The sequence below is a fragment of the Takifugu flavidus genome, chromosome 21 (assembly GCF_003711565.1).
Source record: "Takifugu flavidus isolate HTHZ2018 chromosome 21, ASM371156v2, whole genome shotgun sequence".
NCBI classification, from domain to species: Eukaryota; Metazoa; Chordata; class Actinopteri; order Tetraodontiformes; family Tetraodontidae; genus Takifugu; species Takifugu flavidus.
Genome location: NC_079540.1, coordinates 6,544,548 through 6,570,764, shown reverse-complemented (window position 1 = coordinate 6,570,764; position 26,217 = coordinate 6,544,548). Strand labels below are relative to the sequence as shown.

At 47.8% G+C, this 26,217-nt stretch overlaps 1 protein-coding gene across 2 annotated transcripts in view; it reads right to left on the bottom strand.

The window, feature by feature from the left end:
- The window catches only part of grin2da (glutamate receptor, ionotropic, N-methyl D-aspartate 2D, a), a 93,231-nt gene that overhangs the window by 64,008 nt on the left and 3,006 nt on the right, over positions 1 to 26,217 (bottom strand). The window contains exons 2-3 of one of the 2 annotated variants that reach the window (XM_057020600.1): positions 16,073 to 16,182; positions 5,891 to 5,953 (exon numbers count right to left, since the gene is read on the bottom strand). The gene's annotated coding sequence lies outside the window, so the exon portion shown is untranslated. The remainder of the gene's footprint in view (positions 1 to 5,890; positions 5,954 to 16,072; positions 16,183 to 26,217) is intronic. The other variant, XM_057020601.1, reaches the window with a different exon arrangement.

Here is a 26,217-nt window from a genome sequence, read left to right as displayed (position 1 = left end):
TTCAGGCCACACGGCTTTAGGGTCAGAAGGACAAACGAAGCTCTGGAGGGTGATGAATTGTAGTTTATGGAAGGAGAGGTTCTTCAGATTGTCAGTGGGAGTTAACAATGGTCTAATCCAGCTGGAGGAGGCCCTCAGGGAGACAGGGAACACGCTGCAGGATGCTAACGATAAGGCAGTGCGTCGACAGGCTGCGGCGAGGAGACAGACCTCAGAATTCATCCGCAGGTGATACCCGCAGCTCTGGACAATGTTCGGTTTTAAATTAAATAAATTAAATTTTTAAATAAACTTTTTAAATAAGCTTGCGGACATTTCGCAGCTTCATTGCTCGTTCCTCACGACATTAATTCAAAATGTACTTTCCGCGAATTCCTACACACCTTCATTTTAATTTTATTCAACATATTAATCAGTCAACTTTATCAGAGGTGTTTCCAGCCAACTCCTGCATAAATTTGAATACACGGGCCCAACGCAGCGCACGTTAGCCTGAGGAGAACCGTCTAAGAAATGTCAGTGCACATCCCACTGATGCACCATCTGCCTGCTCTTGTATTTCTGTTTTACTTATTAAAAATGTTGTAAAACAACTTCAACGCAGGTGCACTAAACAGGTGACTGCCACTGGTAGCATCATGGGGTAACAAATGTTAGCACTAGCACTGGAGCGAGCATCGACATGCACAACGCTCCAGAAGTAGAATCAAGCTGATGTTAATGATCTCATTGGATGCGTGCTGAACGTAGCCACAAACGTGCGCTTCGCCGCTAGCATCGTTACCTTTGTCGCACGGCCGACAGCCCCTTCAGGAGCCGCAGAGAGATTTTCTGCATGAGCAGCCATCAGGCTAAACACCAACATCTTTTAAAGTGGAACCAAAATTGAAATCAATATAAATCAACTTTGCGGCTGCGGCAGCCGAAATGGGCCGACGGTCATTATCCCCCGAACCCAACCGTCTCCAAACAGGTTCTCACTCACGCAGATATCAGCCTACAGGTGACGCCGTTGGCCGCCCTCCCCCGCCTCTGACAGGCTGACAGCTGAGGTATCTGGCCAATATCTTTGCAGCTGTCTGGCAGCAGCCTCCAGCCTCCCGCTCTCCAACTTTATGAGTGGATGATTACCGACATTATACCTTCCATTTGCCACAGAGCTGCACAATAGGTTTGTGAAAATGCTAAGCACATGATGTTACATTGCATTATTGTTATCAGCAGAATTCCGAGTGATTGGAATGTTCAACATTTTTTCCCCTGATGGCTGCTTTGGCTGAAGGCAGTGGAGGTGCAACAATGTGGTGATTAATGATGGATAATCCAGAGATGAATATTCACTATTCACACAATAGCGTCAAAGATTTTTTTGATCTATGAATATGTTAATCTTGATGCGCTGGTGTCGCCTCACCTGTAGCCAGGAATCAGCCGGCTCATTTATTTAATATTCATACGGTACAAATATTCATTTATATATATTTTATCAGTCCTTTGATCTTTCTCTGTGGCAGCAGGCAAACAAGAAGCACCAACAGACCCCCTTCCTTAAACGGACTTCTGAACCTCTGCTGGCTCTGGCAGAGGTGAAATGCATTGTGGGATATCAGGTTAGTCTGTACAAGCCACGTCTGATTCCTAGGTGTTAAAATGGGCGGAGCAAGCTCACGTCCTGGCACTCAAAGACTCGTGATTCACGAGCAGCCAAGAACACTAAGACGCGTCCATGGTCTGTCAGAGGAGCTCAGGGTCCTCAACTAACTAACCTGAGATCCACAACCCTGCACTGCCCCATCTCCATGGTGACGCAGGTCTACAACCACATCCAGCCCTCCACTCCCTTCCACCTGTCCAACATCCGTGACAACACGTTTAGAAGAATGTTCCAGACATCCTGGTCTCTATAGCAACACCACCACCCATTAATGTGACGCTCATTCCACCTCAGCTGTCCCAAAAGCAAAGCTGATCTTCAGACTGAGCACTTCCAGCCTGAGCCGAGGACCCTGACAGACTCCATGAAGCTGAAGAACTCCTGGAGCTTCGGTGCTGAGCGAGCCTCCGAAGCTTAAAGCTAAACCTGCTACAAGTAGATTCAGATGGTCCTTGTAAAGCCCGAAGATGTTTTTTCTCTAAAGGAACATAAAAGTCCAACTTGGGTGCGATCAGAAGGCAGAATTTTGCAGTTGTTTATAAGAGCACTTCTATACGTACTTATATGTATATAAATCCAGAGATGGCAAAATGATGGAGGAGATCTTGTTTATATCTGCACAGTGGAAACAATAACGTGTTTCTGTTTCTGAGAACTTTTAATGCAAGGAAAAGACTTTATATAATAAAACAGCTGACAAGCTGCTCTGACTTTGGAATTAAATGAGGCGTGAAAATAGAGCTTGTACTCAAAGCTGCCAGCAGCAGCATGACTGATCAACACAGCAGCCTGGACAACAGATTCCACTTCAGATGATATGTATGTGAGGGGGAAGTAGGGATAAATTCAACAACCGTGAAAGGATCGGAAAGCATCTGGTTCTGCTGCTGGGCTCCACCTTCTGTCCCCACAACAGCAGAAAACCAATGAACTTCTTTTAAAATCTGACCGCAGCCAACCTGGAAATTCCTCAGCAAAGAGGCCACAGCCCAAAGTTTCTGCGTTCTGGGAAACGTTATTTCAAAAATGTGGAAAAGTCAAATCTGCAGATCAGCGCAATGGTTTTTAAAAAAGAAAAAAAGACCAAATGCTGTTTAACAAATGAAGGTGGTGCCTCTTGTCCTGATAGTTCAGGTTCAGACATGCTTCACTCGCTGCTGCGCGGATCAAACCGTGTTTACACCACCGTCCCTGCGAGCACTGGTCCGTGCTGATCCCCAAATATTGACCGCCATGTGGATTTGCTCATGAGCGCCGCGTGGCCCCGAGTTAATCTCCTGGGTATCGGCCCTTTGTTTGCGTTGGGGCTTCAACAGCCTGGTGTGGCCGCAACTACTCCTACAAAAGTGCAGCGCAGTGGCACCTACAGGGTGTCCTCATGGGGAGACCCTCCAACAGCCTCGTGGGGCTTTTTCACACGTCTGAGTGTTTCCCCCAAACACACGGATGCACGCAAGCCAACCATAAACTTAAAAATACACCTCAGCCGCCGCCGCAGCAGCACGGAGAAGCGCTGCGCCAGCACCACTGCCCACTATCTATACGCTGAAGCAGCACTTCCTGCATCTGCAAATGTGTGTGGAGATTTATGACAGTGAACACACCATAAGTGAGGCTTCACGCTATTGGCAAAACAATAAAAGGCCGACGTGCACGTGCGCGTGTGCCAGGGAAGCGGCTCATGTTTGCCGACATCACAGAGAAATCAATACCTCCCTGCACCCTTGACCCCTATTACCTATCAAGTGGTAGTTTAAAGAAACGTGGACGCCCCATGAGCGGTGGAGCAAAATCAATTCCTATTTTGGCGATTGATTGTGACGGACACAGCTGGGAGGAGCCGAGAAGGCTCCGAAACCAAAAAAAGTAGCTGCCGATCTGAAACTATTTTTGCTAAGTTACATTGGAATAATACGTTTCTTGAATGGTTGCAGCCAGAAATGTTGGGAACCTGCCTCCAGGCCGTGACAGATTCATCATTTTCTCTATTTGCTTATTGGCAGAGGGGCAGAGAGTCGTGGTTATTTGGGAAGTTGATCTTGCGTGACAGCTCAATATTAAATCCTCCGAGAGACACATTATTTTTATGCTTGGTTTGGCGCCGGCACTGAAAGTTTACAAAAAAGAAACAAGAAAAACTGAGTTTGGATGCAGGGGGAAAGATTGAGGGCAGCTCAGGTGGAGATAACTGGACGGAGAATTCAAGGCATCAGAGACGTCACTGAACGATTGTGGTCACAGTTTGGTTCCAAAGTTTATCATCCAAACCAAACTTAGGCTTTTATTTTGGTAAATCCAAACCTGCCTCACTAACTATCGTATCTGGGATCTGGACTCACCAATGGAAACAAGGTCTTTGATCCCGTGGGGGCAGTTTCGGGGTCAAGGGAGGAAAAGGGAGAATTCCTGATAGAAGTGTTCAAACGTGTGGTTTTCCTGTGTGTTTAGGCAGCTGCTGCTGAGACAGCGTTATCCTCGACCCTCCGCCGCTGCAGGACGATCCATCTCTGTCAGCGACGTCACTGCCAGGCCGCAGGGCTTCACCACACGAGGCCGGCGCCCACCAAAATGACACGACCACACACACACACACACACACACAACAGAGTGCATCTGTGGGCCCAGGCCATCGTTACGGGACGTGAGTTCCAAACTGTTGCTGCTCACAGCTTTAAAATCAATCCTCTCCTCCAGGCCACCGGATCACCACAATTAAAAGCACGAACGAAAAAAAGAGAAAAGCCGCCACCCCGTCCTCACCGCAGCCCGACCGCAGGCTCAGACACACAACGCATCATCGCAGCCTGAGCTCTGCTCACACGATGGCAGATGCTCCTGTCTAAAAGAGCAACAGGAGCTGTCGGCACCGTCTCAATGCCGCTCAGACTGCTCACTCTCTCACACACACACACACACACACACACACATATACAGACGCATGCACGCATGGGAGCACACACGCACGCGCACACCAGGACAAAATTGCCTAATAATGTACAGTGACAAATACAGCAGATACACTTTGAAGGCCATTATTGATGCTCTCTTTAAAGTCTAAAGGACATCAAAACTACAGGTGTTTCACAGGGACAGCAACAGATGCACCACTTAACCTAAAGATCATCTAAATGTGCTCACTGCACCACCAAATTACAAATAAGGGAGAGCGTGCACTGCATCAGAGATACGATCAGATGGCTCGTGAAGAGGCAGCTTATCCCGGGAACGTGACCGTCTGGTGACAGTAAATCAGGAGCCACTCAGAGCGGAAGAAACGTCAGAACGGAAGAGCGTTGAGAATTCCAATGTCAGTGTTTGGCTGCAGATGCATCTTCCTCTGCAGCCAGCGCCCGGTAGTGAATGGCTAAATTACTGCTCCCGCTGTGAAGGCTTTCAGCACTCAGCCAGCTCGAGCAGCAGATAAATGCCGTCCACATGCCCCATTTTCACTTTGCTTCCAATCACAGACCAAACGTATGTCTGCATTTCATCTGCTGTCAGACATAAAAGATGGATTCGTTTCTGAAAAGCAAATTGAAAAGCTTCGTGAAAAGCAACGAAGCTTTTCACGAGGCTTCGTGAAAAGCAAATATAACAGTTAGAGCAGAAAGGAATGATCATGTTTGCTGAAACTGTGTAAAAACAGACGTTAAATATATATAACAAAATATATATATTAAAGGGGATTAAATGTGGCGAAGCTTTGGCGGCTCAGTCATGTGATCGGAGGTCGCTTTACGCCACAACAGTCATTAAATCATTAATATTTCATATAAAACAGAAATCATTTTACAGTTGCAGCCTTGTTTTCAGCCATGTTTCGTTATATTCTAACTACTGAAGAGGAGCAACAGTTGAGAGAAGAACATCCACCATCAACCACGCAGAAGACGTCCACGTCACCCAAACAATCAATAACAATCACACCCCCCCCCCCCCCACCCTCCTCCCACCTTCTAAACAGTCACACGTGCACACATTTCTGTACACGCTGGCGGTGCTCAAAGGCTCTGAGGTGAAGCAGCACTTCTGCCATGAAACGGCAGTAAAAGGACGACTGCGGTGTCCCTGGCTGTCCACGGAGATGGAGGACCCGGGTCAGGAGCCCCGCCTCCGCCGTCACTTACAGCTGTGATGGAAGAGGAAGAGTCCTCTTCCCAGAGGCAACAAGCTCACACAGCCCCGCAGTCCGAGCAGCATTTATGCGAAAGCAGAGAGAAGATTCGTCTACATTACCTACGTCACGGGCCATGATCCACAGCGGCATCAGCAACGGGTCGGCTCTGTCACGCACGTGTCCTGCAGAAACAAACCAGCAGCACAGAAACAGCCAGTGAGGACGCAGGACTCCGAATGGTGGTGTTTTATCTGCACACTTATTGAAACAGCAGGTGGACGCAGACGCGTGGATCTGATGGCAGGAGGTCAGAGCTTCTCTTCTACTTCACGGATCACAGGAAACAAGCTGCGCGCGGCTGCTCGCGAGGCCCCACTGACCTCCGCCTCTCCTGCTGAGCTTTTCCCGCCTCCTCTTCGCCCACTGAAGTGCTGCGATTTTACTCACACGCCCATATTCTCCTGTCCTGGATCCTCCAGCTTTTCTGATTATTTTTTATTAAATCTTTAGAGGCCTGGTGACTTTTTTTCCACTGGAGATCATTAAGACTTCACACAAATGTCATCATTATCACAGGTGAGAGCCTTATGGAATATAACAACTGAGGCCTTAATGATGGAAAGCTGTTGCTGAACTGCATCTCCACTTTACACATTTGAACAATCAATGTTTTTCTACAGCAGAACTGAGAATTTCTGGGACTTTCATCACAGTCTGAAGGCCAAACATCATTTGAACTGTTAAGGACGGAGCAGCTGCCTCCCTGGATGACACAACGGCATTTAAAAAGGTCTCAGAAGGTTTAACTGAAGCTGCACTTGGAATTGGTTCCTACAACTCTGTCAGAGGAGGAGGATGGTGGAACTTCTGCTGTCTCAGGAGCAACAGGTGGGTCAGGAGAGAAGCTGGCTAATGATCTTTTGACTGGACGGCAAAGAAGACAGGAGCATGGTGGGCCTGCATCTTCTTCCTGCTCCTGTCTAGAAAAGCACTTGAGGCTTTGGTTGTCAAGCCAATGATGAAGAGAGCCCATTGTTGACCCGACAGCAGCTCAGAGCAGCCAGTCTGAAGTGAACCCCACAGGAACCTGAAGAACCTCTGCTGCCACTGGATCCAGCCTGAGGCAGACATCAAGGAGGAGACTGGGAAAACCATCATCCTGGAGCTACTCATGGACTTCAGGAGCTGGTGAAGGAGCTAGAGCCATTCAACTCCTGCTGGTCCTGGAAGTTTCATGTGGCTTCTGCAGATTGAGTGGACTTCAGGAACGATGATGGAACGTGAGCTGCTTGTTCCTGCTCAAAGAATAACTTTAATGATGTTTTTTTATCCAACCTCCTCAGTTATCACCTGTCCCAGTGCTGACTGACTAACTGGGTGACTGAGAGGTAAACTTACATGTTCTGGGTCACAAAGGCCTTCAGATCACACACAGAACATCTAGAATATTTGACAGACGGGTCTCTACAGCAACATCTAATATCCATCCAGTCCAGTTTGGTTCCACTCAGCAGTCAAAAATGACACAAGAGAAACTTGTTTACAGAGAAACAGAACAAAATTTATTCTGGAGCTCCTCTGATGAGACAACAGAACATGACACCAACAATATTTGTCTCTTATTTCCACTCAATTTATAACCAAAGGCTGCAAATACTCATTATCTAAAAGGCAAACCACATGCGGATGTGACTGCGTATTAGAAAAGTAATTGCTCACTTCTCTTACACAAGTTTCCGACCAGCCAAACCCACTTAGTGAAATTAATTCAGGGAATCTTCCCGAGGGGTTTTCCTGCTTCAGAGAGCGTCTCCAGAACCTGATCGGTCCCAGCAGGATCCACTTCCATCTATTCCAACCATCCAGTTTATGTTAACCTCCACTGCTAGACAGGCCATCCACCTGTCACAGGACACACTCCCTCACACACACACACACACACACACACACACTTTTCTGCTCATGTTTTTGGACTGTTGGAAGAACCTAGAGAACCTGGCCAGCCTGGAGAACATCCACACAGGGAGAAAGCGCCAACTCCAGACTAGGCTGGAGCTGGACAGGAGACCATGTTACCCTGAGGGAGCTGCCAACCGTCCTGAACCTCCGCAGGGCCAAATCCAGGAGACACAACTCAAGCCAAAGCTCAAACTTCAGCTCTGTTTAACACTCATGCAGACATCAACCCTGCACTCTTTCATCTGAACCAAATCCACCCTCTTCCCTGTATTTCACAGAGCTTACATCTGGACTGGTGACGAAGACCCAAAGCTTTGTGCCAGGGGCCATGAAAAAGGCTTTCAGCGGTGCGGGACACTTTAAATACTCGCCACCTTGTTAACGCCGACTCCCACTCTTCGCTGCTCTGCTGATTTACGCCTTTTTCATTGTTGAGCAGAAAAGGCTCCGGGCCCGTCTCCAGTGTCACCTCTGATGCTCCGCAACCTTCATCTTCTATTAGTAAACATCACAACTCAACAACGGCTTCAAGAGAGTCACAGCTAATAAACACGCAGTCGTTAAAGTTGTTCCTCATCCCAGAAGGTTTACCGCTGCCTCGTCTTGATGATAATACGTCTCTGTGCTGCCTTTGGATCTTTGAGGGGTTTTACACTGAAGTCTGGGGTGGTTTTATTTATAGAATTATTCATCCTAACAGGCTGATGAAGTTCATTCCTTTAACCTACATAGTAAATAAGGTGGTGGGCTAACGTGCTAACTAAACCTATAAGCTTATGGTGGCTAATCAACAGCTAAAGGTTTGTTTTGGCTCTTGTTTTTTGACAATGATGCATTTGGCTGACGGCGTCACGTGGCCGCGTCTATACAGTCCATGAGCCTGACCTTATATCTGGCCCCGCGGGTGGCCAACTCAAAGGCTGTCACTGCTACAGGGATTCCGAAAACAACATCACACGGAGAGCCTGAGGGAGAGGCTGAAACAGATGGCCTACAGCAGGCTTACAGCAACTGTCTGGAAGCCAGAGACAGGGAACAGGCTGACACGAACCGCCACAACCAGGGCAGAAACTCCTGCAAACTCAAACAAACAGGCCTGACGTTTGTTAGCGAAGCTCTCCCTGATAAGATTTGTGTTCTTCTGCTTTGCAAAGATAATGTGAGGCCAAAGAGTCATTTCCACTGTCTCCACGCTAACAGGTAGCCCAAGGACAACGACGCAGCCAATAAAAGAGATTATGAAACATGGGTTCATCTGCTGCTGCAGACAGAAGGCTGCATTATTAAATATCTGGTGAATATTTAACACCAAGCTCAGCTTCTGTGGGCCTCGGCTGGGCTGCAGCATTCTAATACCTGAATATTCAAAATCTCTTCCCACTTTATGGCACCAAGTTTGGCTTAGTTAATGAATCCGAAGCTGTGTTGGGCAGCATCTCCACTCTCGGGAGGTGCGGGGGGTGTCCTGTCATCAGTAAAATGAGGAGCATTGAGAGGCCTTAGCGTATATTACTGTTCATAAATGATAAATATTAGTGCAACATGGAAGGATATGCTCATTTACTCTGAATGAAGGATATTATAATGCAGTGTTTCACTCTTGCGGTCAAATACAATAAACCCTCAACGTGGGAGCAGAAAATGGCTGCGTGCGTAAAAATGCCTCTTCAGCAGCTTTTTATTATTCATTGAAAAAAAATGACGGAGGGGCCGTCCCAGCTAGACAAACATACAGACGCTAATGGAGGCGCGTTTGCTGCACGGTGGACCGATCTGCCCGGTCGTTGTGCCCTGACATGATCATGATGGAAAACACATCTCGATATTGTAGGTTGCAAAAATGAAAAATGAGATGACACATTTCTGGGTGATTAGCAACACCCTCGTCTGGAGACAATCACGTCCTGCTACTAAGCACGCGTGTGTCCTTCAAAAAAATGTAACCTCTCAGTAAACAGGTAACACAGCAACCGTTAGCATTTTTAAGCTAATTGTTCGTAGCAATTCTCTTACATGAAAAAGGGGGCTGCTCTGCTTCCCGGCCCACAATGCCGTGGGGCAGCGACAGCCAATTGTCCCGAGGTGCCGGACAAGTAAAGGCGCAAATGTTGGCAAACTTTAACGCTGCAGAGTGATCAAACGTCGTCCCTTTTCAGCTGACAGGGATTTTCTGCCAATCCGTTTTTTTTTTTATCGCACAATCTCAGCAGACAACATTTTTTAATACTTTCATGTGATCAAATGGTTTGAAAACTGCAGTGCGGAGGCTCACGGCAGCCTTCAGCTGGCACGCTGCCTAAATTCATCTTGATGACAGACAATCGTTAGTTTATGGGCTGAAAATCCCCACAGGTTGTTTCACAGAGGCGCGTCAACCCTTCTATCCCCCTGCCACACACGCCACCACCACCCACCTGTATTTCCTTTTCATTTCAAAGCTGATTACTTTCCAAAGGTAACACAACAGCTCCCCCCCCAAAAACACACACCTCTCTTTATTTTCCCACCACATTTGCATGAAAGCAATTTTCGACAGCAGGCAGCTGCTGAAGCTGCGCGTGCTGAGCGGCGCGGATGTAGCGAGGGTGATAAGTAAAAGGCTAGATGACAGCGTTGAAAATCTTCAGTTTGAAATGATTTTCAGGCGTGCCGGCTAGCTGACTGCAGATAAACGGAGCCGAGAAATGAATTAGGTGTCGGCGTGGACCATCAAAGTGACACGACAAAACAGTCCAAAGATGAAGGAAACATTACAGCGGTTCTGCTTGTGGGGACAGACTGAGAGCCCGGAGGAGTCAAAGGAAGCTGAAACAAACTCAGGAAATTGAATTTTAAGAGGAGGAGTCTGAGTAAGAGTGAGGGGAAACCAGACGACGCCTCCATGTGATGAAGAGGAGAAGAACTTGGTGGTTCATCCCCGCCTAAGACGTCCTTCCTGTCCTCTCTGTCTCCAGGGAAAACCGTGCATTTCGTAACGAAACTGATAGAAGTCATCCACCTGCGCCTACACAGGCGTGTTCGCTCCTGATGATGATTTTCTTCATCAGCACGACAAAGTAGCTGCAGGTTTTTTTTCCCTTACGATAAACGAGTGCATTTAAGAGAAGCTGTGAATGTGAGGAGACTCTGATGAGATTAATGAGACACCGAGGGCACAAAACTGCAGAGCAATTAACAGTTGCTTATTATTGACCCCTGCAGGTGCTTTTCTCAGCGGTCATTACCTTAATAGTGTTTTAAGAGATGAAGCAAAGGGGCGACAGGCTGGACTGGGGGGGCTGTGATTGGCTGGCTGATCTGTGACCTGTGTTCAGGTGGTTGGAGAAGCACTGAAACACGTGTGTGTGTGTGTGCGTTTGCATTTTATTTTAAATTATTTTGACAGCCGGCATCCTCCAGGGGGCAGACGGTTAATGGACTCTCGTCGAGTTGTTACACGCTAACCACCGTGCTCATCCCTAATTATTTCACAGTTACAAGGTTTCCTTATGCGGCCGCAGGTTTATTAATTTAAAGATTTGTTTTTCCAGCTGTGTAACAAAACAAGAGGGCTAAATCCCACAAGGGACGTTCCTGAGGTCCTGGTCAGCATTGGCTTCGTGCACGTGAACTATTTAACGGCATTTTTGTGACTAACACCTCGACAGACTGGTGTGTCAGTTGTCACCAGGAGACATTACTCGTGTCTCGCTGTTGCGAACCGGCGGAATCTCCCAACCTCCGAGTTGCATCTCTAAGTCCCTGTTATCTCAGGTCTGGGTGACGACCTTCATGTTCCTTTCATGTTCTGTGAGTAAACCAAATATTGAACTTTCTCAAAGACTTTTGGGCTGAAGAAGTCAAAGGTCGTTCACATCGAGCCCTTAACATTTACTACATTGATCATTTGGAACCGTGCGTTATGTGGAGCCACTCTTTTAGGGGGACATGTTAGCATTGTAGCCTGGATTACTTACCCAGCATCTGTGCAATAACAGCATTCAATGATCCCGCTTCATTTTCTGTTGTTCACCAGGAGAAAACGCTGGTTTGACCACATTTAACGCCGACGCTGCTCACTTCCTGCAGAAACAGAAACGACCTACAAGCAGCTCAGGCTCAGTATGTCCGAGGAGGAAGATCTCCTCTTCCTTTTACACCGTAGACATGTTTATGTGTTTGTGGGTTTTTATGGCTGAGCTTAAAAAAGTCAAGTGCTGCATTCAGGAGGACAAGACCCAACAACAAACACAGCAGAGGATGGAATTACTCAGAAACTGTGTTTAAGAAGGCTGGAGAGGTGCAGGGGCAGCAGTAAAGCAGGAAAACCAGCGAGATGTCACTGATGGTGGATGAATCCCACACCAGTTCAAAGGTCAAACATACAGTGTAGTTAAAGACACGTCTGTTCAGCCTGTTTAATGATGTATAAGGGTGTCGGATGCGTGGCTGCAGATGATGTCATCCAACCATCGCTATAGAAACCATGCACTGATTATGGGAGCGCAAAAATCTGGGAAAAGCAGCTGACACACAGCCTGCATGTGGGGAAACTGGTGGACACAAAACCATCAACTGGAAATCTGGGACGCCTGTTAATCCCAAACGACTTTCTATTCAGGAAAGAGCTGCTTAAATACTCGATTTCACACCACTGCTAAGCTAAAGAGGGCCGTGTGTCTCAGCGTCTTGCGGAGCTGGAAGGGCTCCGAGTGCTCGTAATGCTCCGTCGGCCATCCCTGTTTTCAGAACAACCTTCTGAGGACCGTGACCTGGGGAAAAAGTCCAACTAGCAGCAGAACAGCACCCACAACTACTTGTTAGTTTCATTTCTGAGTCTCAGTGCGGAGGAGAAGCTGCGTGTTGGAACTACCTGCTCCTGAACACTTTGGCCACACTGAAATAGGCCAAACTGGTTTTCCTGGTCCCAACAGTGGAAGGTTGGAGAGGACACCATGTCAGATTTAATGAAAGGGTTGCTTCACTCACGTCTGCTCTGCACAATTTGGCCAGCAGCTCCTCCATCACTGAGGCTGAGAGGAGAAAAAAGCATCTCTGTGAAACAGACAGATTCATCATTCCACACAGTTCATCTTCCCGCTGTCAGAGGTGCCCGTAAGGCTGCCCGTCCAAAAAAAGACAACCAATAAAACACCTGGCGAGGAATCAGGCTTGCCAAAACTTCCTCTCGCCACCTTCCTGTGTGAAGACATGACAGATGGAGAACCGGTGGCGGCAGAAAGACGGACGAGGCGAAGAGAAGTTATACCAGAGTTAGCGGAGGGGCGGCGTTTCCTTCAAACCATCAAAACAAATGTGGCCGTCAGCGGCTGACGTAGATGAACGTCACCTCGATTTTAGCCAGGAACTGTCAGAGGGCAAGAGAGATATTTATGACGAGTAACGTTAGCCAAGCGTTAGCATTAGCCAAGTGTGGCCCCGATAAGCAAATGTGTGGCTCGGGATTAAAGCGGCGCGCTCAGACAGAGGAGGGGAGCCATCTGCCAACCACTCGCCAGCCCTCATGTTCACATGGTGGGAGAAGAGGGAGCTGCCAATCTCCTGGCCTGATCAACCGCTTGAGGCAGATTGTTTGATTAGGAGTTGGCAATTATCCATGATTGCAAAACAGACGCATTTCTGAGTGGAACCCTTGTGACTGTGAAGAACCCTGCACCAGTATTCTGAAGATGCACTTAAACTCCTGATGTCTGAGCATGAACAGCAGCAGAAGAAGATGGAGCAACATCAGCAATGTCCCAAGAAGTCAAAAATTACAGAGGATGTTCCCAAGGGAGCAGGTCCTCAGAGCTGAAGGAAGACCTACTTCTGAAGAACCAGCGCTGGTTCTTCAGAAGTAGGTCTGGTTAGATCTTTATTCCAGGAACTTGTTGATTTCCCATTTGGAAACTGGGCCCTTGTGGACACCAGAAAGCCAGTTATGGCCCTACTGATCTCTGAAGACTGCAACAAGCTTCCAGGCGCCATGTTGGCAGCCGGCTGCTCTCCATGGCGGGTCAACCAGACGGTAAAGGTGACCCTGGCAGCCAGGGGGGGATCAGGCTGTGAGCGTGGTGTGTGTGTGTGTGTGTGTGTGTGTGTGTGTGTGTGTGTGTGTGTGTGTGTGTGTGTGTTTGAGGAGACAGAAGCATATGTTCTCAACATGTTGTTGCTTTGTCCAAGACAATGTTTATTGTGTGCGTGACCCGTCTGTCCGTCATGATTCCAGTTCAACAGACACAGGACGTCTGTGACGACGGTGGTTTGGAGGACGCTGCGTTTGCGTGCAGACCAGTTGGACACAATCTGGATTCTCCTCAAGGGACCATTGGACAATTATTCTGCAGATAATCTGCAGCTGCGCTCTGCTGGTGATCGAGGCAGAACTTAAACGAATCAGAGTCCAAACTCTTTGGGCCACACAGTCAGAAGATGATCCGAGCTTGGACTTTGTGCTGAGGCTGGACTACAGAGATCATTCATCAGCCGGAAATGAGAACAGAGTCAATTCTGACAGTACGTAATGTACAACATTCAGCGTCCTTGATCCACGCACGAGATCTGATTCTGGTTTCTATAGCAACGCATGATATTAAATACAGAAGTCAAATCTCTAAATCTCAAATGTGATCAATAAAAGCTTAAAATGCCAACTATTAAAAGCACAGCGGGGAGCTATGAACTGTGGGTAAAGTGTGTGGCCACGGTGATGGAAATGTGTTGTGGATCAATAGGAACTGTGAAAATGGCTCCAGGAACAAAGCTCAAGGTCTGGGAGGGTCCCCTGATCCACTGTCTTGGTGATTCTGATGTGGTAAATTAAGATAGAAAATACTTTTTTCCCACCTCCAAAACCTTTAGAATTATCTTGGCAGCGTAGCGTAGCCGCTAATATTGATCATCTCTGATTTGGGTTTCCTCTGAAGTTCTATTTTTGTCACTTTTAACTCATCTTGTGGAACTATTTCCTTTTCAGTTGTGACCTGTCGTTCTAATGAAGCCCTTGTTATTTTTATTCTCCCAAGCTTAACTTGGATCACGGCAGGATCTTTCTCTCCTCTTGCACTGGTTTCTGACTTAGAACCAAACCAGGAAGTTCAGCTGCCTGTGTCGTGTTTGATGTCGCAGGGTTTCATCTGTGGAACAGCAGCACTGGGCTGTGACCCTGTTATCTTACTGCAGCTTTCCTGCATCCACTCACGCGTGAACCCGAACCGAGAGGCTGCTAAATGTGTTTGAGGGTCTCTGAAGTTCCTAGAGCTTTGATCTCCACCATTACTGCTGAAAATAAGTTTCACCGGTGGGATGTAACAGGACACCAAAGCCCTCGGAGTGGATGTAAAGATGGACGGAGCTCGAGGCAACAGGTAGATTTTAACATTTCTACCATCATCACATTTAGCACAAGAGTCCATCAAAGGGTATCCCTGAGAAGGTTTGAGAGGCAGGAATTGGAGATCACATGTTCCTTTGTTCTCAGACCTAACGTTCTAAGACGTTTGTGCAACAGCGGCTCTAATCGTTGCTCAGTAATTACCTCTGGAGTCTTGGGGGATTAGCTGTAGCTACATTTTCAGCCAGTCAGAAAGGTTCAAAGCTGCACCCTAATCCCAAAGTTCCTGTCTCCTCACAGGTTCCTGTTTAAAAGAGGACTGGACTGGCAGTTTGACCCGAGATCCTCCGGATGTGACGCTCCAATGCAGCAAACAAAACGGCAAATAGTTTTAACATGCGTTTCTTTCTTTTCAGCCTTCCTGTCCTTCAGCTCAACAAATATCCACGTTTATTGTGGAGGTGCCGTGATGTCGTCCATTCATGGTCCCTCTCAGTGCGATGTCTCTCTCAGTGTGACAAAGAGATCCGATCAAGGGTTTACACAAAGACTGCAGAAATCAATAGGCTGCAAGGTTATTGGCTGTGAGGACGGGTCGGCTACGGCTCAGAGGATACACACGACGACGCCGTGACTCAGTCGTGGTCCTGGAGCATCCTGGAGAGCCACGTGTTTGACCAGCGCGTGCAAGCAAAATGAATGCGTTTAAAGTCCACGGGAACAGGAAAACACATGACAGTGTGTGTGTGTGTTTGTGTGTGTGTGTGTGTGTGTGTGCACCCACAAGGTCTTCATCATCCCAAAAATGAATTATTTACTAGTCTGTCAGAGGACATGAAGAGACGATGATACAGATAAACAGCTCGGGGAGAGTCAATCTGAGGGACGAGGCTTCGCCGTGTGACCGACTCTGACACACCAGCCGACAGACACCCCCCCAACACACACACACGCGCACATCCATTTACACCAAACTGTGAAGAGTGATATTGAACTTTCCGGCCTGATGACATCATCTGTGGCAACTCACCCTGTCACCAAATCCGGCGTAGCGACGGCTCACCAAACTGTCCGGCACCCAGGGGAGTTAACGGCGTTTGCCTGGAGGCCCCGGCGAGCTGGTAATGGGTCAGTGTGAACCTAATGAAGGAGGCAAAAGCAAGAAGTCAACTCAGAGCAAATGAGACGGTGATGTTTAGAGCACTGAAGACGCAGACGCCTCTGTAAATAAGGACGCCTCCACCGTCGCTGCAGCTGCTTACAATCATCTCATTTTCTGAGTTGATCACCCACAGAATGCCCAGCAATGAAAAATGTAATTTTCGAGTTTGAACGTGTAATTAAGCTCGCAGCAAATCAGGCCCTTGAACCTTTATCAACAACCCCTGTGACTGGCTGCGACGTTGCTGGGGTCTGATTCTCAACAGGTAGCCGTGGTTCACCTGATGAATCCAGCAGCAGCCGCAGCTCCTTCTCCGTCACTTTGAAGGAAAACGCGCATGCCCGCCCTGACAGCTCATTCCGAAGTGCTATAACAGACTCCTCAAAGGCTTCGGAGGCCTTTAACTTCTCCTGTCAGAGTCTTGTGCTCATGTTATTGAGTGTTAGAGAGGAAGGTGCAATTCGCACCCCTCGAATTACAAGAGGAAAGGGATTAAAGGTCACAACCTAAACAACAGGATCATAAAAACAGTCATGTCAGAGAGTGAAAATAGTCCCTGAGGGAGCCGAGGTGAAGAGATGCTGTGGAGAAACCGTGCAAATGTGAGAGGGAACGTTATCGTCGGCAATGTTCCCTCTCATCGTGTCCATCAGCCAGTCTGCTTCCAGGAAGCACCAAGAGCACCAAATCAACATGAAATTAAATAGATGCTTCCAGATTCCAGAGACTGATCCGGTTCCTTCAGCAGACAGGCCGTGTTCTCCTCTCTCAGCTGGGGGGGGTAGCTACCCTTGAGCAATGTGGTAGACCCTCTTCAGCTGGGGGCGGAGCTAACGTGACAGATGTGCCAACACCCTCAAGACTGAAGACACCTGTCGGAACACCTGAGAGGTGTCCAGCCTGTTTGAACAGAGTTCTGCTCCGAGGTGCTGCTGATCAGAACCCCCTCCACGCGTGTTTCCATCCTGACAACTGATCAAACGTGGCTCTGTGTCGATCCAGCTATTAGAGCCACCGCTGAGCTCAGGCTGCTCTCCTAAAACCTGAACATGCCTTCGCTATAAGCATGAGTCAGCAGATTTACCGAGGAACAGCTCTGACTGTTCCAAAATAGAACAGCTTTCCTCTGTTTTCAGGCAGCGTTCCAGCATCATAATTCAAAGAATATTTTAGTGTCATCCCACTGAAACGTGCATGTTGCTGGGAGGTTACGTATGCATGACTTTTTATCTTCATTAAGGAGAAGGTTAGCTAGTCTGAGGGTGCCGCAGGAACAAGCGCAGAGCAAATGAATCTGTCTCTCACAATCAGACTGAGCTGTGTTTTGGTGTGACCTTGCAGTAGGACGGCACCAACCTTTGCTGATATTTGAGGCTAACTTGGATGTTTCTGCTCAGCTCAAGCTGCAAAAGAGCTTCAGGAGGGTCTCCCTTCATGACGATTCCTGCTAATTTCTCCTAGTGAAAGTGGACTCTTCCTCTCCTGCAGCTAAAATGTTCCTCTCTTGGATGAGCACCTCCGCTGTGCTAACTTTAGCTGGTTTTGCTCTGTCACACATGATTTTGTGTACCCAAATGTGTGGATGACACCTTAATCCTCACACTGGCAGATTTTTTGATTTTTTTCGCCACCAGGCACCAATGTTGCATCCAGCTGTCCCACCGCAGCCTGAGTTCACTCTTCGTGTCCTTTCCTGATGTCACTCAGCCCTCTGACAGCTGCCAAATTTGTACCTCCACAACTGATTTGATGGGAAAATGAGCATAAATCAACGTCGACAGACGCCTCGAGCACCACATGTGAGAGAAGCTGCGGGAAATTCAGGGTAAGAAGCCCCGATTCTGATTCTGATGATGAATCTTGCGCCTTCAGGTGGGTTTTGTAGTTCCATTGACATCCAAGAAGTAACTTTGGAGGTCAGCACATGAATAAAAGATCCCTCTTCTCCTTAAAGTCAAGAGTTATCAGCAGTTCCACCCATCGCCCGGGTCACACAGAACATCTGATAAATGGAAATTGTTCTCTGGGAACTCCATGAAAAATAACCATCCTGCCCATTTTTCATCTCACATCTGTAAAAAAAAGAAAAGGGTCTGCTCTCATGTCAGAATCTTTCAAATGTCCTTCACATCATGTCGGCCTGGTTGCTGTTTACGGCCAGCGAAGTTTGAATTGTGCCCAATTTGTGTGCAAATTTCTGAAATTACCTTTGGCATCCACGGGGAGTTTCCCTTTCTTCAGTCGGCTGGAGTCCCTCTGTGAGTGAAGATGGGTTTCTGGGACGTATTGATCATTCCTATTTATGCTACAGCAGAGAAGTTGGAGCTGAACGCGGGTCTGGAGTCTCGTGTGGGTTGGACTAAGGAAGTTGCAGTAAAAAGTGTGTCTTGAAGGAAAGATGGAGGACGAGACGGTGGCACTAAAATACTTGTGGAAGAGGGAGAAGACGACAAAGGTGGAGATAGAACCTGGTGTGAAGATGGAACATGGAGTTGCTCACAGCTTAAAGATCGTGTTTTGTCAATGAAACGTTTCATTTTTATAAAGAGTAGCATCAGCAGCATGTGTGTGTGTGTGTGTGTGTGTGGTGTGTGTGTGTGTGTGTGTGTGTGTGTGTGTGTGTGTGTGTGTGTGTGTGTGATATTAACAGAATGTCAATGAAAACCGCTTCATTTACAGCTTCTGTCTACTTGACATTCCCAACTGGCCACACTCCTATTTAGGTCCAATAATCATTAAATCTCAAACCAACGTTTCCTTGCTAACAAGCTGCAGCCAATTAGCTGCGGCGGCGGCGGCGTGTTGCTGTGATGCTGACCACCATTCTCCACGCCAGGATGTAATTAATGCTAATAAAGATCAAGCTGTTGAGTCAAGCTGCTGGCCTCTTACTGGGTCTGCTGGTCTCTTACTGGGTCTGCTGGCCTCTTACTGGGTCTGCTGGTCTCTTACTGGGTCTGCTGGCCTCTTACTGGGTCTGCTGACCTCTTACTGGGTCTGCTGGCCTCTTACTGGGTCTGCTGACCTCTTACTGGGTTTGCTGACCTCTTACTGGGTCTGCTGACCTCTTACTGGGTCTGCTGGTCTCTTACTGGGTCTGCTGGTCTCTTACAGGTCACCATAAAAATGAACCCTGTACACTGTAATTTTAAATGAAGCCTTTTCTTCATTTCCAGTGTTTTTAAGAGTGAATTAGTATGTGAAAGTAGGCACTCGTATTGAAGGGTATTAAACAGTGTTGGGCTTTTCGTATCTTACCTGTAGGCCATGTTTAATTCTGCAGCCAGTCTCCTTTATAAAAGCTTGAAGGGTTGTGATAAAAGACAGAAGTGACTCATATTTTTTAAGCTTCAGATATTCAAATGAGAGCTCAGGTGACACTGCAAGTGTATCGTGGAGATTTTTAAGTACCTTCTCTACAATAGTGCCAAGACGTGAGTGATAAACTCATGTTAGGAGAACTCTGCGTTCATTTGTAGGTCTCTAGTGGCCACCCGTGGTACTGCAGGCAGAATCGGATTCAATCCAATCATCCTCAACTGAACGATGGAAGACGCCATAAGAATCAAGGCAAACATTTTTATACAGCATATACATCTGAAATGAATAATTGGCTTTTTCCATCAATTAACAGAAGCCAGGACAACCAATCTGAGATCAGCTGAGACACGTTTGATGAGACTTCCTCAAAAATGCAAACATGTTTACAGCCGTCAGGTACGGGCGAGCAGCAGCTGAACACAGAGCTCCTCCGCTGGACTGAGGGTGTGAATTATTAACACCCACTCCACATAATCACACCAGATCCATTCTGATCTGGAAGCAGGATGCAGCCTGAATACAGAGGAAACTCTCAAGGTCGGTTTCACTGCTGGTTACAGAACATCGGCTCCAGCCGAGCAGGCTGAAACAGGAGGAGGCTCCACCTTTCATTCAGGTTTAGAAGAGAGTAGCTAAAGCACGGCTCAGCGGTGGAGTTGGAATTGGTGCTGGAACCTTCACGTTCTTGGAACTCCGAAAAGTGTTTATGTTAGCATGTTTGCTAATCATGATTCAGCTAATATGTCAAAATCACCCAAACGTGGCAGCATGTGTATTCAGCTCATAACTCACCAGTATTACAAAGACCAAGGTGTAAAGCAGGGAAGAAAAAAACATTTTCAGTGCAGCGAAGGAGCAGAAAGGAAGTGATCGATGGCGCACCCCCGATCGATTACGTAAGAGCGTCCTCATCAGCGCCCACCGTGAACAAAAGGACGTTCCTGAGGTGGGTTAAACGAGCGAATTAGAGGGGATTTAGGTAGAACTAGAGACCTTCTCAGGCAAATGGTGCTTATCATCCTATTAGCCGGCCGCTCTCTGGGCAGAGGGGGCATCTGCAGAGGCGGCCGTGGGCAGAAACGACCCTCTGAAGCCGCAGAGGAAGAGACGAAGCGAAATTCAATTAGAGCTCGAACCAACAGTGTCTGCAGGAATGAAAAATGGCAGCGCGGCCCCCCCGCCTCAGCCCACTGGCTGCACGTGAGCCGTGTTTCAGCACACATGACGCGCCAGTCGCATGTGCGCGCTGGCGTTCAGTGTTGCGATGAAGCTATTTACGTGTCGTAAATGTCAGGGCGGTTTTTCACTTCTAGAGACACAAATGGCAGAAGTTGGCTGGCAGGCAGCGAGCGGAGCCTTTTATTCTAATGATTTTAATGTGAGGGATTATTGGGCTGGAGCGGCGTGACACAATTATCCATCTCTCTGTTTACATTATGAAGCTATTAAAGTAGCAACAATGAATTCAACCAGTCACACTGAAATATGACACAACGGGTGGACGAGAAGCTTTTACTGGCTTTTAGCATGGTTGTGTGATACAAGCATGACGTGGACACTGACCCATCTCCCTGTTTCCCTTCAGACTTGAGTTACGGCCTCCTGCTCACAACTCTGCTCAGTTCCCATTTCAAATCGGCGACCTCCAAGGTCACAACGCACCAGAGGGGCTCTGTGATTTGTATCTTCTCCTCATCTATTCTGGAATATCTTGGCTGAGCCGTGTCGCAGCAACAGAACCTGGGAGGTCCAACAGCTGATCGGATATTTAAATCATTTAGAGTCAATAAAAACAATTTTACTGGCTGAATCCCACGGGCAGCGCTGACAGGAAGCAAGTCAAACGGGTTTTTATCCCAGATAAGAGTCCACATTCAAGGCCGATACCTCCAAACCCAACATTGGTCATCCTAAAAATGTGAGATAAAATATGCCGTAAATATGGATTTGATCATTTAGTTTGAGGGTTATTGTAAATGTAAGATTAATTCCAAGCAAGCGTCTCAGTTTAGTGGTGACGAATGCTTTCGTTTTAGCATTGTCCTGCTGCTAGCACTGCTAATGGACCCGCAACATAAACTGAAATCAATGGCTGATGAATGCAGCTCCTGACAAACTCCAGCAGCAGTATGATTGAAACTTCTGACCCAGGTTGTTCTGCTGGCTCCCAGAGCAGTTTTCCATTCATGCAGTGACCTCAGAGACAAGAGCGAATCTCCACATTTGCCAGATTAGTCCTCCTCCCGACAGACTCCAGAGACAGAGATTATGTTTTCCAACAGGCCGGCTGCAGGGACGTAGAATTTACAAGACAATCCGGTGCCAAAGGGACGGCTGGAATCTGTCCTCCCCTGACCAAAAGACAATGGCGGCCCAATAACCGAGCATGCAAAGGCTGAATGTCGCTCGGCAGTGACAAAAGAACGCTTAAACTGAAGCAAATTACCTAATATCAGCCTCCTGCGGAGGATTTGTCATGCTAAATGTGTCAGTTCAGTTCTCGTCTTTGGCCTGTGAAATGGCTGCGTCACTGATTGAAAATAAAAACACCAGTTAGAAAACACAAGTAATGTAAAAACTAAGCAATAATTCTGCTACCACCGCATTAGCATTCAAGCTAGTCGTCCTACACAGAGAGATCTCAACAATCATCTGCAGGTCTCATTGGTCCTTGGTGATATTAAAGTTTAATATAATAAAACCATGAACAATTAAACCATTGATGAGTCTACAAAAGTGTTTTTATTAATTCTGCTGTAAATGCAGCTCTTGTACTTTAATAGATGCCTCGTTCTGGTGCTGCCACAGGATTCACTTTGCCACCAGCAAAAAATGGATAAATACATCTGTGAGCTGTTAGAGGAACAAAAGTACAAATCCATGTAGCCTTGCAAACCTTTTTACACCTGGAGGAAAAGTCTCTCACAATCAGGTTTGGGCTCCTGTGTCTCCACCACGGCCTGGCTTCAGAAACACTTGTTCTGGCCCAGTACAGCACAGGGGACACAAGGAACAGCTGGAGGCTGAGTTCCTGCGTGTCTGCACATTGGCAGGAGTCTTTAGGCATCGGGAAAGTGTCTTTCGTTCAGTCTCCCCCGTCAGGCATGCGCAAGCTTAAAACCCAACTAATTGATCACATTGCATTCAGTGCGGCAGCCGGTGCAACCTTGAGCGCCGACGTGAGGGATGGAGCCTCCGTCCAAAGTGAAGGCTGAGCCTTTCACAGCAGACAGAGTCGCACTGGAAAAAAGCTGCCTTCAACAAGCTTTTTAGCAGCGGATGGACGGGCTGCAGGCTAACAGCCTCAAGAAAGTCAAGAATGTAGAGTGGCCGCAGAGTAAAAGGCAGCCCAGGAGGCTCGGTGGGGGGGTGGTGGGGGGGGGGGGGGGGGCAGACAAAGAAATGCAGATGGAAGGAAGAGAAAATGAAATGGCAAATGAGGAGTTCAGGCGACGCAAATGCAAAGATAAAGTGCACGTTAGCTCTAAATGGCCGCTGCCACTTCTCACGTGACTGAGATTTTAGTATAAAACATTTGCATGAAAACTGTCCACGCATGTCCCTCGGTGGACGACTGCGGCCCCCGCCTCGTCCTTTCTGCTCCTGTTGTCATCGTTGGCCCTGGTCTCGCTCTCAGGTGCCCTTGTCTCTGAGTGCTACATCACAGGTGGGGTTACACGTACACGGAACCACCACCCCCCCGCACCCCCGTCCCCCACATCCCTGTCCCTTCGTCCCCCCAGATTCAGCTCAAACCACATTTGTGGGCTGATGTAGCTCTGCAGCAACAGGTCGGCCCACCGAGCCCCTTCAATTCCAGAAGGTTCCCCTGAATGTCCTTTTGATTCCCCTCCTGTGCAATTAAACAGCAAAGCTGATTCACATCCAAAATTCAATCTATTAAGAACTGCACAGGACCCGGACCTCTCTGTTTAAAGTCCAACGTTCAGGTGTCGGGGATCAACAGTGAAGAGCCTCCAGGTCCACAGCAGAGGAACATCTCTCACCCCAAAGATGCCACCCGGGGCAGCCTCGTTCATTAATGAACGGGAAAGGACGATGGGATCCTGGCTGGCCTCCGGGGGTCCTCTGCTGGGGCTGGACCTGCTTCAGGGGTCCAGTAAATGGTAAAGGTGATAGAACCTCAGACGTCCTATCAGGTTTGCGCATTTTACAGGTCAAGATTGAGCGTTTGAACTCCTGCTGAAGGAAAACCACTTGTGGAAAAGTCCTTTGGGGCAGAAGGAGCTGGAAGCATCAGCCTGTTTAAAATAATCCAGGAATGTCAATATTCCGCAGGCTAATTAAGAGCCAGCCGCTGTTCCTTCATGTCGAACAGCCTGCTGAGGCGGCTCCAGGAGTACCAACAATCTGATCTCCATTAAGAACGTGTGGAGGAGGAGCCGCGGCGTCACCGGCCGGCGGAGATAAAGGGCTGATGCATGGAGGCGTCGGTCTGGTGTGTGTAATAAATGTGGATTTAATAGAAATGACTCAACTTTATCTCCACTGCTCATCTGCTGCAGGCAGCACTCTGGTGCTTCCTCACACTTTTCTTCAAATATCTGATGGTGCCGCTCAGAACGCACGCGATCCAGTGGCCGTCGGGAAGCAGCTCCATCCAAAATCGTGTCAGGTGCTTTTAAAGAAATTACAGCAGAAATCATGGCGTCGGCCTTAATCGTGATGCCGACGCCACGTTAATTCCCCACCGCCTTGTTGGTGTCTGTTGCCTCATAATGCAGCGTGTAAATGAAACGTCCTGGTTTCAAACGTGGCCCAGAAATGCTGCAAGCCTGCGTGTCATCCAGTCCCCTTCCTCCTAATCCTCCCTCCGTCTACCTTAAAATATGCAGCCGGGGAGGAAAAACAGATCCCCGACACAAATAAAGTCTCATCTCAGACTGAGACCAACAACCTCACTAACAACGGCGTCTCTGCAACCGCTGTGCAATCAGGAGCAACCGGCTCGACTCTCTGAGGGGGGGCTGTGCAGGGCCGAGGCTCTGTAGTCTGACCACTAGGTGGCGCCCCCTCTGGCCTACAGCAACTAAAGAGCTCTCGAACAAAATGGGGTTTTGAATGAAAAAATGCACCATCTCAGTTCCAGTTTATTAAATTCACAGTTGACTGGTTTTATTAGTAGGACTGTGAGGCCAGAATCTTCAGAAACTTTAAATCAGAGACTTGGGTTTCCAGTTTAATGGGTTTTTAGATGGCAAACCTCTGAATTGAAGCATTATTCTACAAGAATTAGGAAGGAGGTTGGGACGGGATGGAAAAGAGATGGTGTCACCATCACTAGAATGGTGTTGTGGGTGGAGGCGGGGGCGTAGGTAACTGCAGCCTGGACTGTGGCTGTCGCAGGTAAACCTGCAAGTGCTAATTTCTTTTTTCCATTTCTTCCATAGTTCCCATTTTTATGTTGTAACCCTTCCTCCCTTCAACTTCCTCCCTCCCCTCGAATGACTCTCTCCAGGAAGTTGGATGGCAGCAGTTAAAGCTGATTCAGCCGACCCATCTGTCGTCCTGCTGTTCTTTCCCCCCCGGTCACCTGCGCGACCTGCCCAGACACCAAACATCCACTTCCTGGTTGGAGGTTATAGAGATGCTGAACCGCACGAGAGAAAAGCGGGCGATTCAGTGATGTTCTACATTCATGGCGAGGAACAAAAAACAGTTGAGCCACCTGAGCTTCCTCCTTAGTGTTGACTTTGGCCAGAGCCCTGAAGAATAAGGATGAGTGTGTGAGTGTGTGTGTGTGTGTGTGTGTGTGGGGGGGGGGGGGGTCGGCCCTACATGATGAAACACACACAGGCACGAATGCAAGTTCATTCATCTCCCTGTTCTCCCATTCAGCAGGCTGAGCTGACGGAGGACACCGATAAAGAGGGGAGGATATGAATGGTCCGACCAAGGGGGGGAGGAGGGATAAATAAACGAGGGAGGGGGGAGTGATGAAGGAAAGGTGCAGGAAAGAGAGATATGAAAAAGAAGTGCATTTGGGATGGAAAAATAGAAATATAAATCAAAGGACAGGAAGAAGAGGACAGGAAGAAAACTTGGAAAAAATGATGTCAAATGGAAAAAATGATGAAAGAGAAGAAGAAAGAATAAAAAGGTACAATTAATAGTAAAGAAAATCATGAATAGAGAAGTTTCAATGTTGATGAGAGAAAGAAAGAGAATCAATGTGAAATGAGAGAAAAGAGAAAAGTCAATAAAGGAGAACAAAAACAGTTCAGATGACTCCTAAAAATAGATCCAAAATGGCTGAAGTCATTTAGCCAATCTCAGTCTCTCCCTCTCTGTCACCCCCCCCCCCCACACACACACACACACACACACACAAACAGAGTTTGTGTTTCAACAACATTATGTGAATGAAATGAAGAATTCAGACAGCGTCAGAGTGAAACGTGATTGTAGAGCAGAAACAAAAGAAGCAGAGGAAATGGAAGATGGAGACAGACAGACAGACAGACAGACAGACAGACAGACAGACAGACAGACAGACAGACAGACAGACAGACAGACGACGTCCAGCTCCAGTGCCTCTGCGTCGCTGTGCTGAACTGCTGGGAGTGACGCCACATGACAGCTTTTAGTCGTAGGAGAGAACAGCAGCTGGCACGTTTGATTCCACTTCTTCACTTCTTTCCTTTTTCCTCCACTCCAGATCATCCCTCCTT